At 39.4% G+C, this 14,925-nt stretch overlaps 1 protein-coding gene across 3 annotated transcripts in view; it reads right to left on the reverse strand.

The window, feature by feature from the left end:
- The window catches only part of abcc12 (ATP-binding cassette, sub-family C (CFTR/MRP), member 12), a 117,490-nt gene extending 108,434 nt beyond the window's left edge, over positions 1 to 9,056 (reverse strand). For 2 of the 3 annotated variants that reach the window (XM_072596245.1, XM_072596243.1), the window contains exon 1: positions 8,862 to 9,041. The gene's annotated coding sequence lies outside the window, so the exon portion shown is untranslated. Of the gene's footprint in view, positions 1 to 8,861 lie in introns of all 3 variants that reach the window. The other variant, XM_072596246.1, reaches the window with a different exon arrangement.
- Between the last annotated feature and the right edge of the window lie 5,869 nt (positions 9,057 to 14,925).

A 14,925-nucleotide genomic window follows, 5' to 3' on the forward strand; every position in this document is an offset into this window, starting at 1 on the left:
TCACTACCCTCTGAAAGAAGAACTTTATCATCCCTCTTAACTGGATGACTCGTTACCCTAAGATTATGCCCTCTGGTCTTAGACTCTCGCAAAAGAGGAAATATTTTTCCGCATTTACCCTGTCAAGTTCACTAAGAATCATATACGTTTCAATAGGTCACCTTTCATACTTCTAAATTTCAATGAGTACAGGCCCAACCTAACCAGCCTGAAGGAGTTGCATTACTAGTAAAGGAGTATGTCACTGCTGCACTGAGGGAGGATACATCAGAGGACTTGTGCCTCACGGCAGTATAGACAGAACTCAGGAATAGGGAAGGTGAAATCACAATACTAGGGCTATAATAAAGGCCTCGCAAACAGTCAGCAGGAGATAAAGGAGAAAATATGTAGACAGATTTTTGAAAGATGTAAAAACTGCAGGGTTGTTGTGATGGGTGATTTTAACTTTGCCTGTATTGACTGGGACCTATTTTTCGTGGGTTTAAATGAAGCAGAATGTATACTTCAGAGGGTTCAGGACAGAAAGTAATCAGTCCAACTAGGGAAGAGTTAAACTGGACTTAGTTTTGGGAACTGAGCCCAGCTAGGTGAGTGAAGTTTCAGGGAGGGAGCATTTCGGGAATAGTGACATAATACTGTGAGTTTTAAGTTACTCATAGATAAGGACAACAGCAGTCCTTGGGTGAGGGTGTTAAACTGGGGGAAGGTGAACTACAATAATATTAGGCAAGAACTGAAGAGTGTTGATTGGAGGCAGCTGTTTGAGGGTAAATCCACATTGGACAAGTGGGAGTATTTCAAACTGCAGTTAATATGAGTTCAGGAGCAGCATGTTCCTGCAAGAATGAAGGATAGGTATGACAAGTTACATGAACCTTGGATGACCAGGGATTTATGAACTTGGTCACAAAGAAGAAGGAAGCATATGTAAGGTTGAGGAAGATGGGAACTGACACAGCCCTTGAAGTATATAAGAAAAGTAGGAAAGAACTTAAGCAATGAATTAGAAGGGAAAAAAGCGGTCATGAAAAGTCATTAGCAACCAGGAGAATCCCAAGGCTTTTTATACAGATATAAGAAGCAAGAGGGTAGCCTTGGAAAGGGTTGGCCCACTCAAGGACAAACGAGGGAATGTATGTGTGTAGGCAGAAGAGATAGGTTAGGTCTTAAACAAATACTTTATATTGGTATTTACCAAAGAGTAGGAATTAGTGGAAGATGATCTCAGGCAAGGAAGTGTCGAACTTCTAATTCAAGTTGCTATTAAAAACGAAGAGGTGTTGTGCGTCTTAAAAAAATTAAGATAGATAAGTCCCCAGATCCTGATGGGATCTATCCCAGAATACTGAGGGAGGCAAGAAAACAAATTGCTGTAGTATTGAGAGATAAATTTGTATCCTCTTTGACCACAGGTGAGGTCCCAGAGGACTGGAGAACAGTTAATGTTGTCCCATTGTTAAAAAGGGTAACGAATAATTCAGGAAATTACAGGCCTGTGAGTCTCACATCCCTCTTTACAAGAAGATTATTGGAAAAGATTCTCAGGGACAAGATCTATAAGCATTTAGAAGCAAATGGATGGATTAGTGATAAACAGCATGGTTTTGTGCAAGGGAGGTCATGCCTCACTAACTTGATCTAGGTTTTTGAAGAGATGATGAAGATGATTGAAAAGGGAAAGATGGTTGATGTTGTCTACATGGACTTCAGTAAAGCCTTTGACAAGGTCCCCCATGGCAGACTGGTACTAAAGGTGAAGTCGCATAGTCCTAAGGGTGAACTGCAAGGTGAATACAGAACTGGCTTAGTCATAGGAGACAGAGGGTAGCGATGGAAGGATGCTTTTCGGAATGGAGGGCTGTGATTAGTGGTATTGCACAGGAATCAATGCTGGGACCTCTGCTGTTCATGATGTACATAAATGATTTGGAGGAAAATGTAGCTAGTTTGCTTAGTAAGTTTGTGGACGATACAAAAATTGGTAGAATAGCGGATGGTGAGGAGGGTTTTTAGAAGATACAGCAGGAGGCATGGCCAGAAAAATGGCAGATGGAGATTAATCCAAACAAATGTGAGATGATATATTTTGGAAGGTCAAATACAGGCGGAAGTTATACAGTGAATGGCAGGGCCCTAAGGAGTATTGATATGCAGAAGGATCTGGGTGTGCAGGTCCACAGATCACTGAAGTGGCAGTAGATAAGGTAGTAAAAAAGGCCTATGGAATGCTTGACTTAATTGGAAAGGGCACTGAGTATAAGAATAAACAAGTTATGCTGCAGCTTTATAGATCTTAATTAGGCCACACTTGGAATATTACATACAGTTCTGGTCACCATGCTATCTGGAGGATGTGCATGCTTTGGAGACGGTACAGAAAAGGTTTACCAGGATATTGCCAGGTATGGGGGATCTTAGCTATGAAGTAAGGTTGTATAGACTGGGTTTGTTTTCACTGGAATGCAGGAGGTTGAGGGACAACCTGATAGATGTTTATAAGATTTTGAATGGCATGAATAGAAGGGAAAGTATGAAGCTTTTTTCCAGGGTGGAGGGGTCAATTACTAGGAGACACAGTTTCAAGGTGCGAGGGGGGGAGTTTAAAAGAGATGTGCAAGCACATGTTTCACACAAAGGATGGTGAGTGCCTAGAAAGCATTGCCAGAGGAGATTGTGGAAGCAGACATAATAGCAGCATTCAAGAAAAACCTGGACGAAAACATGTATAGGAAGGGATAGAGTGATACAGATTCTGTTAGTGAAGACAGTTTTAATATTGAAGGGCAAAACGTGTCAGTGCAGGCCTGGAGGGGCATAGGTTCTGTTCCTGTGTGGTATTGTTCTTTGTTCTTGTTCTTTGTTCTTTGTTTACTCCTCATAAGACAATCCTTCCATACTAGGGATTAACCTAGTGAACCCTTTCTGGACTTGCTCCAATGCCAATATATCTTTCCTTGGACAAGGAGACCAAAACTCTTCAGAATATTTCAGCTGTGGTCTAACTAGAGCATTGGACAGTTTTAGCAAAATGTCTCTATCCTTTGAAATGCTGAACTTATATGTCAGCTTTGTGTGAGATAAACATGAGGACTCCTATATCTCTCAGAGCTGTGGCTTTCTGCACTGTTTCTTTATGGTAAATAATATTACCATAATATCATTTATTCTTCCTGCTGAAGTGTGTATCCTCACATTTTCCCACATTATTTTCCATCTGCCAAGTTTCTGTCCATTTACTTAACCTGTCTATTATCCCGCTGCAGTCACATTCACTTTCCTCATCCAAGTCACTAATGTATATTGTAAATAATTGTGGTCGCAGCACTGATCCCTGTGGTATTCCACTAGTTACAGCTTGCCATCCTGAAATTGCATTCCTTACCTCAACTTTATATCTTCTATTAGTCAGATGAAATATCCTGGATATAGCCAGGATGCATTCATAATGAAGGCACAGTTTTCTTCCACTTTCCAAGTCCTTTGGGCCATACAGAGATGGCTGCCAGGAAACAAGGGCAATGCCCTCCATACATGGCAAACGACATCTTTACAAAAATATTAGAGTGATGCAGAATGAAAATACAATGCTGCCCACTCTCCTAGCAGAGCCATAGTGGAATAGGTTAAAAATCACACAACACCAGGTTCAACAGATTTATTTGAAAGTACAAGCTTTTGGAACGCTGCTCCTTCATTAGGTAGTGTTCTGAAAGCTTGTACTTTCAAATAAACCTGTTGAACTATAACCTGGTATTGTGTGATTTCATTTGAACTTTGTCCACCCCAGTCCAACACCGACACCTCCACAACATAGTGGAATAGAGCAGAGAGGTCTTTAATAGGACCTTGCAGTGTCACCTTGAAAAGGTGTGTTTCATCTGTACCCTTCACAACTGGAACCAAAAAATAGGACATGAACTGGATGCAGAGGAAATGGGATAATCGAGAGCAATCCAATGGGGTTTAAATCTGATCAGTGGTGTGAATGTCACATGGTCATGCAAGCAGCAAGCATTTCCACCCTTTCTACCGCACAATTGCATAATTAATAAGCTGAAGAGGAGGCAACTACGTGAGAAAAGTTAACATGTGCGAAGGTGGACCATTACTCCATGCACCCATCTTGAATCTCACTGGAAAAAGGCTTTGCTGAAAAATCAAAAAATAAATCAGCTTCAACAATAAAGAACCTAGCTGGCTTATAGTTTTTCCATCAAACTTACACAGTGCAGTTAATGTTTATTGAACTGATAATTTTGCCTCCCTTTTAAATTCAAATTGTGTGGGAACCAACCCAGGAGTGGGACAAGAAAAGGAGTTAGTTCACTCTCCTATCTTGGTCAGAACGATATCAATAAAATCAATAGAAGTGATGAATAGAATAAGGAAAATTTTCCACCAACTATAACAGTATTATGTTATCATTACTATAAAACAATGTTTTCACATTCATTGTACTTGGTTTTATGGTTTCAGAAATAATAGTCTGTTGTGTCATGAATCAATTCCTCTCAGAAGTAGTGTTCAGTCACACCAGAAGAAATAAGGAAACTATGATGGGGATTTTGTGCTTGATTATCTGGAATTTTAAATTCAATCTTCCAACTTTATAAGCTGTAAATTGTTGCTCTGCTCAAAAATAATCATGTGCAATTACTCTTGCAAATGCTTTGATTGGTTACTTAAGACACTAAGTTGATTAACCAACAGGAATTAAGATTTAAAAAGAATGGTGAATTCTGAAAAATATTTTTGCTTTTTTCTGCTCAGAATCTATAATACTTAATTTCAGTTTGTCTAGATTTGAGAACAGCTTAAGAGATGAAAAATATCCCTGTGGCAAACTACTTCACTATAGAGAGCAGTGCCACCACACCCCTGAACCTCACCATCACCACCATCAATTGGAAGATTTTGTTTGTGTCAACAAATTATTTGTTGAATTATTTACTCAACATTGTCTTTATGGCAAAAAGATTATTGTGAAATGGATCATGCTAATACAATTCTTTTGCTCATAAAATCTATTTTTTAATTGAAAAGTGTTGTCCAATTATGGAACAAGCCAAGTCCTTCATGCAAAGACCTGCATCAAGCAAAGTAATGGTTATATCACTGAACTTGAGTGTTGGCTCGCATGCTACAAGCTGTCTTGTCCATATATTTCCAGTACACTAAAAGCAGATGTCTGGCAGATACTGGTGAGTGAGATGTGGGAGTTAGGATGACTATTCTTGGCAGACGTTACCTGAGAGTCAGACACTACCTGAACATATGGTCATGCATCGAGTGGTCACAGAAGTAAGTAACCATTGCTGAAGCTTAGCGTACCAGCTGGCATTCTATGGGGGTGGATAGCCATACTGTGCCAGGGGAACGATGGGCAATGTATTCACAGTTTACTGATTGATCGTGCTGCACATGAGGACCTCCTCCTATCAACTTACATTGGCAGGAGGCTCAATTAATTTTTGTGATCAAACATCATTTAAACATGAATCGCAACATTTCTGTGCTAATCAAGCTACTCAGGCAACCCATTGTAAGGGTACATCCAGTGCACTTGTTGCTTCTTAAAGCCAGTCTTGAAATGAAGTTTGGGTGAGATTATTGGTGTGTGGAATCGCAGGCACAATGCCATTGATCAGGGAATCTTAGTTTTCTGATACCCTAGTGGAAGTGCTGTTGTAGAAATAGGGTCAGGAAGGAGGTTTTGTTTCCTGGTAGGTGACATAACAAATAAGTTGATACAAGGTTTGTGAAGGTTTGTAGCTCAGGTTGAGGTTTAGGGTGTAGGTTTGCTTGCTGAGCTGAAGGTTTGATATCCAGACATTTCATTACCTGGCTAGATAACATCATCAGTGGCGACCTCCAAGTGAAGCGAAGCTATTGTCACCCGCTTTCTATTTATATCTTTCTCCTGGATGGGGTTCCTGGGGTTTTCTGGTGATGTCATTTCCTGTTCATTTTCTGAGGGGTTGATAGATGGCATCTAGATCTATGTGTTTGTTTATGGCGTTGTGGTTGGAGTGCCAGGCCTCTAGGAATTCTCTGGCATGTCTTTGCTTAGCCTGTCCCAGGATAGATGTGTTGTCCCAGTCGAAATGGTGTTTTTTTTCATCCGTGAATAGGGCTACGAGGGAGAGAGGGTCGTGTCTTTTTGTGGCTAGCTGGTGTTTGTGTATCCTGGTGGCTAACTTTCTTCCTGTTTGTCCTACGTAGTGCTTGTGGCAGTCCTTGCATGGAATTTTGTAGATGACGCTGGTTTTTTCCATGGGTTGTACTAGGTCTTTTAAGTTTGTTAGTTTTTGTTTGAGAGTGTTGGTGGGTTTGTGTGCTACTAGGATTCCGAGGGGTCTTAGTAGTCTGGCTGTCATTTCTGAAACTTCTTTGATGTATGGTAAAATGGTTACAGTTTGTGGCTGTGTTTGGTCTGCTTGTCGTGGTTTGTTCTTGAGGAATCTGCAAACTGTATTTTTTGAGTATCCGTTCTTCTTGAATACGTTGTATAGGTGGTTCTCTTCTGTTTTCCGAAGTTCGTCTGTGCTGCAGTGTGTGGTGGCTCGTTGTTCTGATACAGCTTTGTTTGTGTGTGTTAGGATGGTTGCTGGTGTAGTTAAGCATTTGGTCAGTGTTTGTTGGTTTTCTGTATATGCAGGTTTGTAGTTCTCCGTTGTCCTTTCTTTCGGAATCCTAGTAGCACACAAACCCACGAACATTCTCAAGCAAAAACTAACAAACTTAAAAGACCCAGTACAACCCATGGACAAAACCAATGTCATCTACAAAATTCCATGCAAGGACTGCCACAAACACTACGTAGGACAAACAGGAAGAAATTTAGCCAACAGGATACATGAACACCAGCTAGCCACAAAAAGACACGATCCTCTCTCCCTCGTAGCCCTACACACGGATGAAAAATACCACCATTTCGACTGGGACAACACATCTATCCTGGGACAGGCTAAGCAAAGACATGCCAGAGAATTCCTAGAGGCCTGCCACTCCAACCATAACGCCATAAACAAACACATAGATCTAGATGCCATCTATCAACCCCTCAGAAAACGAACAGGAAATGACATCACCACAAAACCCCAGGAACCCCATCCAGGAGAAAGATATAAATAGAAAACAGGAGACAGCAGCTTCGCTGCACTTGGAGGTCGCCACTGATGATGTTACCTCACCAGGTAATGAAACGTCTGGATATCAAACCTACAGCTCAGCGAGCAAACCTACACCCTAAATTAGTTGATATGTATGGAGAGAGATGACAAGTAGATTAGTGCCAGCATCATGTGCACAATCTGGTTGCTGAACCAGAAAACATTTAATGATTTCACCAGGATTGCAAATTTACAACTCCACTTCATAGCTCTCTTACAATGAATACAGTGCGGCAATATTACATTTTACCCTGGAACTGGACACATTAGCAATTCACAAAGGCAGCAGCCTCAGTTCCAGGGGCCACTACAAGCAAAAGGCTGTCATCTCTGCACCATAACCTGACTAATCTGTCTGTAAAATTTTAGTGATTTAAATTAGAGCAGGAGAATATACTTTTAAATGCTACTGAAACTGGTTATTTTCCTGTGTTTACAAACAATGGGTGTTTTCTGGAGTGATGGCAGCACAGGCACAAGTGAAAATGCTGTAATTGCATCATTGGACTCTAATTCAAACATATCTGTTTTACTCCAGCCCTTCTCTGGTGGCTGCACTAACTCGTGAACAGCTTGAGAAATGAAAATCAGGATTCTCCCAGTGATCTGGTATTTTACTTTTCAGTTTTTATCCCACTCCCATCTTATTTGCGCCACAAAGTAAGGTAGCATTCAAATGTATTGCATTGTAAGATTCAGAAAGTTGAATACTAATCCCAAAAGTTTAAACAATGATTCAAGGTATTTGTTTGTTAGATAATTAACTTAAAAGAATATTAACATTGTCACTGAGGAATTATCAGTAGGCACATTCCACAAAAGTGTTTTATCTGTTTGCTATTTCTTAAGAAATCTATTCCTTTCCCTGAAATGTTTTATTAAAGGTTCATGTTTAGATACAAGTGCACTATTGAAAGGCATAGGAACTAGCACATTTGTGCAATTGTTGTAGTATGTTTGCTGAGCTGGGAATTTGTATTGTAGATGTTTCATCCCCTTTCTAGGTGGCATCCTTAGTGCTGTGGAGCCTCCTGTGAGACACTGCTGCAATTGGTCAGTTGGAATTTATGTGGTTTTGTTCCTGTTGCTTTGGTTACCGGTTCCAGTTGTTCATTGCAGTATGTGGGGTCTAGGTCAGTGTATTTATTCATGGAGTCTGTGGATGAGTGCCCACATACTCACAACTGCTGCAACTGGTAACCGAGCTACAAGAACAGGACAAGACAAACAGAGGACAGCCAGAGAATTCCTAGAAGCATGGCACTCATCCATAGGTTCCACGAACAAACACATTGACCAAGACCAATATACCGACCACTGCAATGATCAACCGAAACCGGCAACCAGAAGCAGCAGGAACGAAACCACATAAATTCCAGCAGACACAGTGCAGCAGCACTTCACAGGAGGCTCCACAGCATTGATAATATCACCTAGAATGGGGATGAAACGTCTGCAATCCAAGTTTCCCAGCTCAGCAAATATACCCACAACAACTGCAACCCGAGCTACAAATCTTTACACAAACCTTGAACCTTTGTGCAAGTTTTTATATTCAAGTTTTTCTTTATTTTTCATACTTAATTTCTTTCAGTATTGTTTCTTCAAGGTACTATAAATACTGAATATACGCATTCTGTTCATGAACAGTAAAATCACTATCTCATGCAGAACAGCCAGACTTACCAATTCAAGTCTTTACGTAGGTCTGTATTGTCTTCTAAGCCTGATTTGGTGCTTAAATCTTCAGACTTCTTCTTGCTGGAACAATTTCTGTTTAACTAAGAATGTGTTGAATCACACTTTCATTTCAAGCCTCATTTCCACACTGTTCATTTCAAAGTTCACTTTGGGCAACAGTTACTCTGTACAAAGGTAAAAGATGTACGGAAACAACAGTTGACTTTTCTCAAATCTTAGAAGTCTTCATTAAAACTGTGCTTTATAAAACTGTGTCATGCCGCTCAAAGTAAGTACTGTTTTCACGGAACCATTAGCCTTTACTCTGCTTTTCTGGCATTACCACTTTCCAAATGCTGATTGTGACATTTTTTGGTATTATTTCTTTGTGGTACTCAAAACAACTAATTAAGCCATAAATCATAGTCACATTATTAGGGCACAAAAGGAGGTCATTCAACCCAGTCAGTCTCGGTCAACTCATTTAGGAAAATCTAAATTGTCCCATTTCTCTCTTTCAGCCCCCAAAAGCTGAAAGTTTATCATGTTTGCACCCATCCCATTTTATTTTATTTCATTCATCATCTCCCTTCCACCACACTTACATGAAATGAGTTTCATGTCACGATCAACTGTTTCACAAAAAAGGAATTCCGCAGAACCCACTGTATATCTTTTGCCAAAAGTCTAAATCTGTATCACCTGATCCATGTAGATCCAACTCTTGGGTCTGCTTTCCTTTCTCTACATTATCTAAACTTACCATTATATTGTATATCTCTGTTAAATATCCTTTGAGGCGAAGATTGCAACTCAAGCTTCTGTAACCTAAATTTGTAGCTATTATCTGATGTTATGGCAGGGCATTTAGAGAAGTTCAAGGCAATCAGGCCGCGACAACATGGTTTTTGGTGAAAGGGAAATTCTGTTTGTGAGAAACAAAACTCACATATTAATAAATTTCAGTCCAAGTCAAATTCTGAAGCAGCGAATTTTATTGATACGAACTTGCAAGAACGGGTGCCTAACGAGTAAGCACCCCAATCTGAGGGTTACATTCTGATTTATGCTGTTCAGCTGCATCTCTCGCTCCTCCTTATTTACCCCATTGGTTACTTTTGCGGTAGCGCGTAGCCTATCACAAGCTCTAGCTTCACTCCACTTTTGTCTAATTTCTCTCCTCCTCTGTTTACTTCTCCCATTACTCTAAGCCCATTGCCCCTTACTCTTATTTATCTCATTTCTTATATGTGACTATCCTAGCATAGTTCGCTGTCTTCGTGCGATCATCCTGCCAAACTAAATTCCATCCGTTGGCCACATCCTTCCTGCGACTGGCACACTATTTTCCTGTTACTGGTACATCCTGCTACACGGTCGCTCTGCCCTATTAGTCATAGATAATTCTACCTGTTTTCGCTTCTCACTGTTTAGTATTGGCATGGGCAGCCTAATTTTATCATGTAAACTTTTGCAGATGCAATACCTGTTCCCTTATTCTGCACAATTTTAACCCTATGCCTTACATGTTTAACCAACTTTTTGAGTAAATTGAGGAAATAACATGTGCTGTGGGTAAAAGTGAACCAGTGGATGTGTTGTGTTTAGCTTTCCAGAAGCCATTTGATAAGATGGCAGTGACAGAAAATAAATCATGGTGTAGGGTGTAACATAATGACATGGAAAGAAGATAGATAACAGGAAAGAGGCAAAAGTGGGTCATCTTCTGACTGGCAAGTTATAACATAATGAAATGGTTTGTAATGGAGTTAGGTTCAATCAAGGCATTCTAGAAAGTGTTCGATGATTTGAATAGAAAATACATGGAGAGTTATGGAGAAAAGGCAAAAGAATAGCACGAAGTCATAACGTTCACTTGGAGCACCAACGTAGGCACGATGGGTCAAATGACCTTCATAATAATTCTGTGATTCTGTAATTAGTGGTGTACTACTAGAAAAAGTGCCGAAGCTTCAGACTTTTACAATTGATTTATTAATTTAAATTACTTGGCTGAAGCGACCAATGAAACAAAAATAGGTAGGAAATTAAGTTGTGAAGAGGACATTAGGAGAGCACAAATGGAAACTTTAATTGAGGTCAAAAGTCACGCAATACCAAGTTATAGTCCAATAGGTTTATTTGAAAGTCACCTGAGGGAAGCGTTCCAAAAACTTGTGATTTCAACTAAACTTATTGGACTATAACCTGGTGATGTGAGACATTTGACCTTGTCCACCCTAGTCCCATATTTGCACCTCAGAGTTTAATTGAATGAACAAAAATCACGCAAGCAAGCGGAGTATAATATGGTAAAGTGTGAAATTGTGCATTTTGGCAGGCAGGATTAAAAAATATTATTGAAACAGTGACAGAAGAATCTTGTGTTCATATGTTAGATAGTGGAAAGTGGCAAGTTATATGTCAAGAGCAGTTAGCAAAGCATGTGGGATCTTGAACTTCATGAATCAAGATATTGCATACAGGAACAGGGAAGTTATGCTGAACTTTTTAAAATTTCTGGCTAGGCCATGACCAGAATATTGCCTCCAGTCCTGGATGCTCAGTATTGAACAGCTGACCCTTAGTACTGCACATGAATGTCAGCCTAGATTTTTGTGCTCATGTCTTTGAGTAGGACTTGAACCTATGGCTTTCTAGCTCAATGAGTATTACCAATATAACCACAGCTTAGAGAAGGGTGACATTGATAAAGCAATCTGCGATCTGCTACAAGAATATTTGGAGTTGATCCTCCTAGTTCCTTAAGTATCTTTATCATAATGTGGAGGTGCCAGAGTTGGACTGGGGTGGACAAATTTAAAAATCACTCAATACCACGTTATAGTCCAACAGGTTGATTTGAAAGCATAAGCCTTCAGAGCGCTGCCCCCTCATCAGATCACGATCCTGCTCCTCTAGATACCTGACAAAGGAGCAGCACTCTGAAAGCTTGTATTTTCAAATAAACCTGTTGGACTATAACCTGGTATTGTGTGATTTTTAACTTTATAATTACCATGATCACATAATTCGAGATAAAACTCTAGATTTTCTTTATGAATGCAGTTTACTTCTGAATGTCTAAAGGCAATTGCAACCCTCCATGGAGTGTACTGTTTGCAGGCAGGTTTCAAGACTTAGGCTGAGCTCACTATTAGAACTATTCCTAACACCAACATATGGAAACATGATGTCTTGTCTTAGAATAGTGGTGTTGGGATGCCCTCTTCTTCCATTCTCAGCTGATATCTGCCCAGGCAACAGAAAGGAGCTTCACCTAAAAAAAAAGAACTACAGATGCTACAAATCAAAAATGAAATCAGATATTGCTGGAAAATCTCACCATGTTTGGTAGCATCTCTGGAGAGAAAGTAAACTTCTTGCATCATAGAGTCATAGAGTCACAGAGATATACAGCATGAAAACAGGCTTTTTAGTCCAACTCGTCCATGCTAAATTAAACTAATTCCATTTGCCAGCATTTGGCACATATTCCTCTAAACCCTTCCCATTCATATACCCATCCAGGTACCTTTTAAATGTTGTATCAGACTCCAAGATTTCCTCTGGTGCATCCACCTCTGCGTGAAAAAGTTGCTCCTTAGGTCCCTTTTACTTCTTCCCCCTCTCACCTTAAACCAATGCCCTCTAGTTTTGGAATACTCCACCCTGGGGAAAGGTCCTTGACTATTTATCCTATGCATGCCACTCATGATTTTATAAATCTCTATAAGTTCACCTCTGAGCCTCCAACAGTCCGCCTCAATCTGTTCAGCCTCTTCAAACACTCCGACCCTGGCAGCATCTTTGTAAGTCTTTTCTGAACCTTTTCAAGTTTCACAAAATCCTTCTTATAGCAGGGAGCCTAGAATTGCACACAGTATTCCAACAGTGGCCTAACCAATGTCCTGTATAGCCGCAACATGACCTCCCAACTCCAATGGCTCTTCTTCAAAATTTCGGCCAAGCTGCCCATTATGTAACAGGCAACTTATCCATTTTCCAGCTTGTCTGTTGAACTGAAAATTGGGTGATAAAAAGGCAAACTCCAAATTAAAGTCAATAGAAATGACCCTGTTCATGAAATAATATGAAGCAATTTTTTAACTGAAGAAACAAAATAGATTTTTTTTATTTAATTCTGCAAAAATTGGGAACTCACACTGACGTATTATCAAAGTAGTTCTCTGTCAGCAAAGACATTGTCATATTGAAAAATTATGGAATGCTTGCCCATACACGTAGCTCTTCTATAGCACAATCAGTGCATTCCTGTGCGATCGCGCATTATAGAAAAATTGTGCTTTAGAAACGGCACTTAAAGTGTTAGCGATGTAATCACGTTACAACCAACACATGTTTTAAAAGTTTGCTCTTTAGAAAATGTGTCCCCAATTCGTTAATCACAGTAAAGCGAACTTGCGTTAATAAAACACGTTACAGCAGAACAAGTTGTATCCTGTCCAAAACAATTATGTGCTCAAAGCCAATGATTTTCTGATATATGTTGGTGACAGGTGAAGTTCCCTTTTGCTAGCTCCTGCTGGAAAATCACCTCAATCAAAATCAAGCAAATGATTTACTTTGAAATATGTACAAAGTTGAATGAAGCCCTTGCACAACTTCAAAAACAAACACATCAAGATTGATGTTTATAGGACATCCAAATCATTCTGCTGAAAGGATAAGGTACCCATTACCCAGTAAATAACTCAATGAGTTGATCAGTTACAGAATTTATTTCCAATTAGGCCAAGGGTTCTGACTGTGCTATGGAAGTATTGTTTGTGGAGATGAATCATAAAATTTTCTTTGTAAAGTACAAAGTATAAGATATCAGTCAAAGTTAAAACTGCTTTGCCATTCCCTGTTTTACTCATAAGTGAAGGTGTGACAAATCAATTTACACGTTTTGCATATTGTAACCAAATCTTGCAATTGGATATTTAATTTGAAATCTGGATATTGCAGAGTGGAATACAGAGCCATGAACCCCAGTTTATTGTGACTCTCCTCTCATGAAGCCTTGCTTGCATGAGCCCATAGGCTATCAGGACTAGTTCCATGCCAATATCTAAATTATACAAACAAAGTTTCATGCTGAACTTCAGATTCTTATAGAAAGCTCTGCCATATAAACCGATCAGTATTTAGTTTTTCTTATAGAAGTTGGTCTCTAAAAATCAGAGAACTCTTTTAGGATTCCTCATGGTGTGTTGGCTTCCATGTATTTTGACCCCATTTGCCAATGGTAATGTAATTTCTACCAGGTTTGGCTGAATCAGTATTGAGCATTGCAAATGAAATCTGGGTTTTCGAGGTTCCCTGGCCTAGTGCTCCATGGTGTGGCAGAATGATTCACCTCCTGCTTCAAAAAATGTTCCTTACTTTCTCCATTCTCTCAATCACTCTGGTTGCCCTCTTTGGTCAACTTTCACTCATTGCAACATTCATTTTGCACAGCGGTGATAAAAATGATACTATCTGAAGGAATATCAAAGTCATTGTGAGTAATCAGCATTCACTTATTACAATGATGCAAGGGATCTGAAATGTTCGTGAAAAGATCTATGATTATTAAGATTATTTCCAGGGAATCAGAGATGGCTAGGAAGATATGTGAATTGAGAGTTTTCACAAATTATGAAATATTTTATCAGAGCAATCAGGAAAAATCTATTTTTTTCCAATTCTGGGAATGGTAACCAGGGTTTGTTAATTTAAATGATCACCAGAATGCAAGGAGACAGATTAGAGAAAGTATCTTTAGCCAAAAACACTGTACAGCTTGTAATGTTAGTTGAGGCTGAAACCATTGAACTTTCTAGAGATGGATGTTTTAAGCAAAAGATGTTATTGGATTATGGACAGAGCATGGACAGGTAGAATTAGCTTTGTATTTGTTCAGCAATAGCTGATATATGTATGCTAGGATGAACAGCATACATTTTAGATTGCAAACATCAATTGTGATTATTATTACAAACATCAATCAGTTTTCATTAAATAGATATGCATTATCAGTTAAAGCTGCAAGTCAGTTTAAACAGAAAGCATTGTCAGGATT

This window comes from Chiloscyllium punctatum, chromosome 26 (genome assembly GCF_047496795.1).
Source record: "Chiloscyllium punctatum isolate Juve2018m chromosome 26, sChiPun1.3, whole genome shotgun sequence".
Taxonomy (NCBI): domain Eukaryota; kingdom Metazoa; phylum Chordata; class Chondrichthyes; order Orectolobiformes; family Hemiscylliidae; genus Chiloscyllium; species Chiloscyllium punctatum.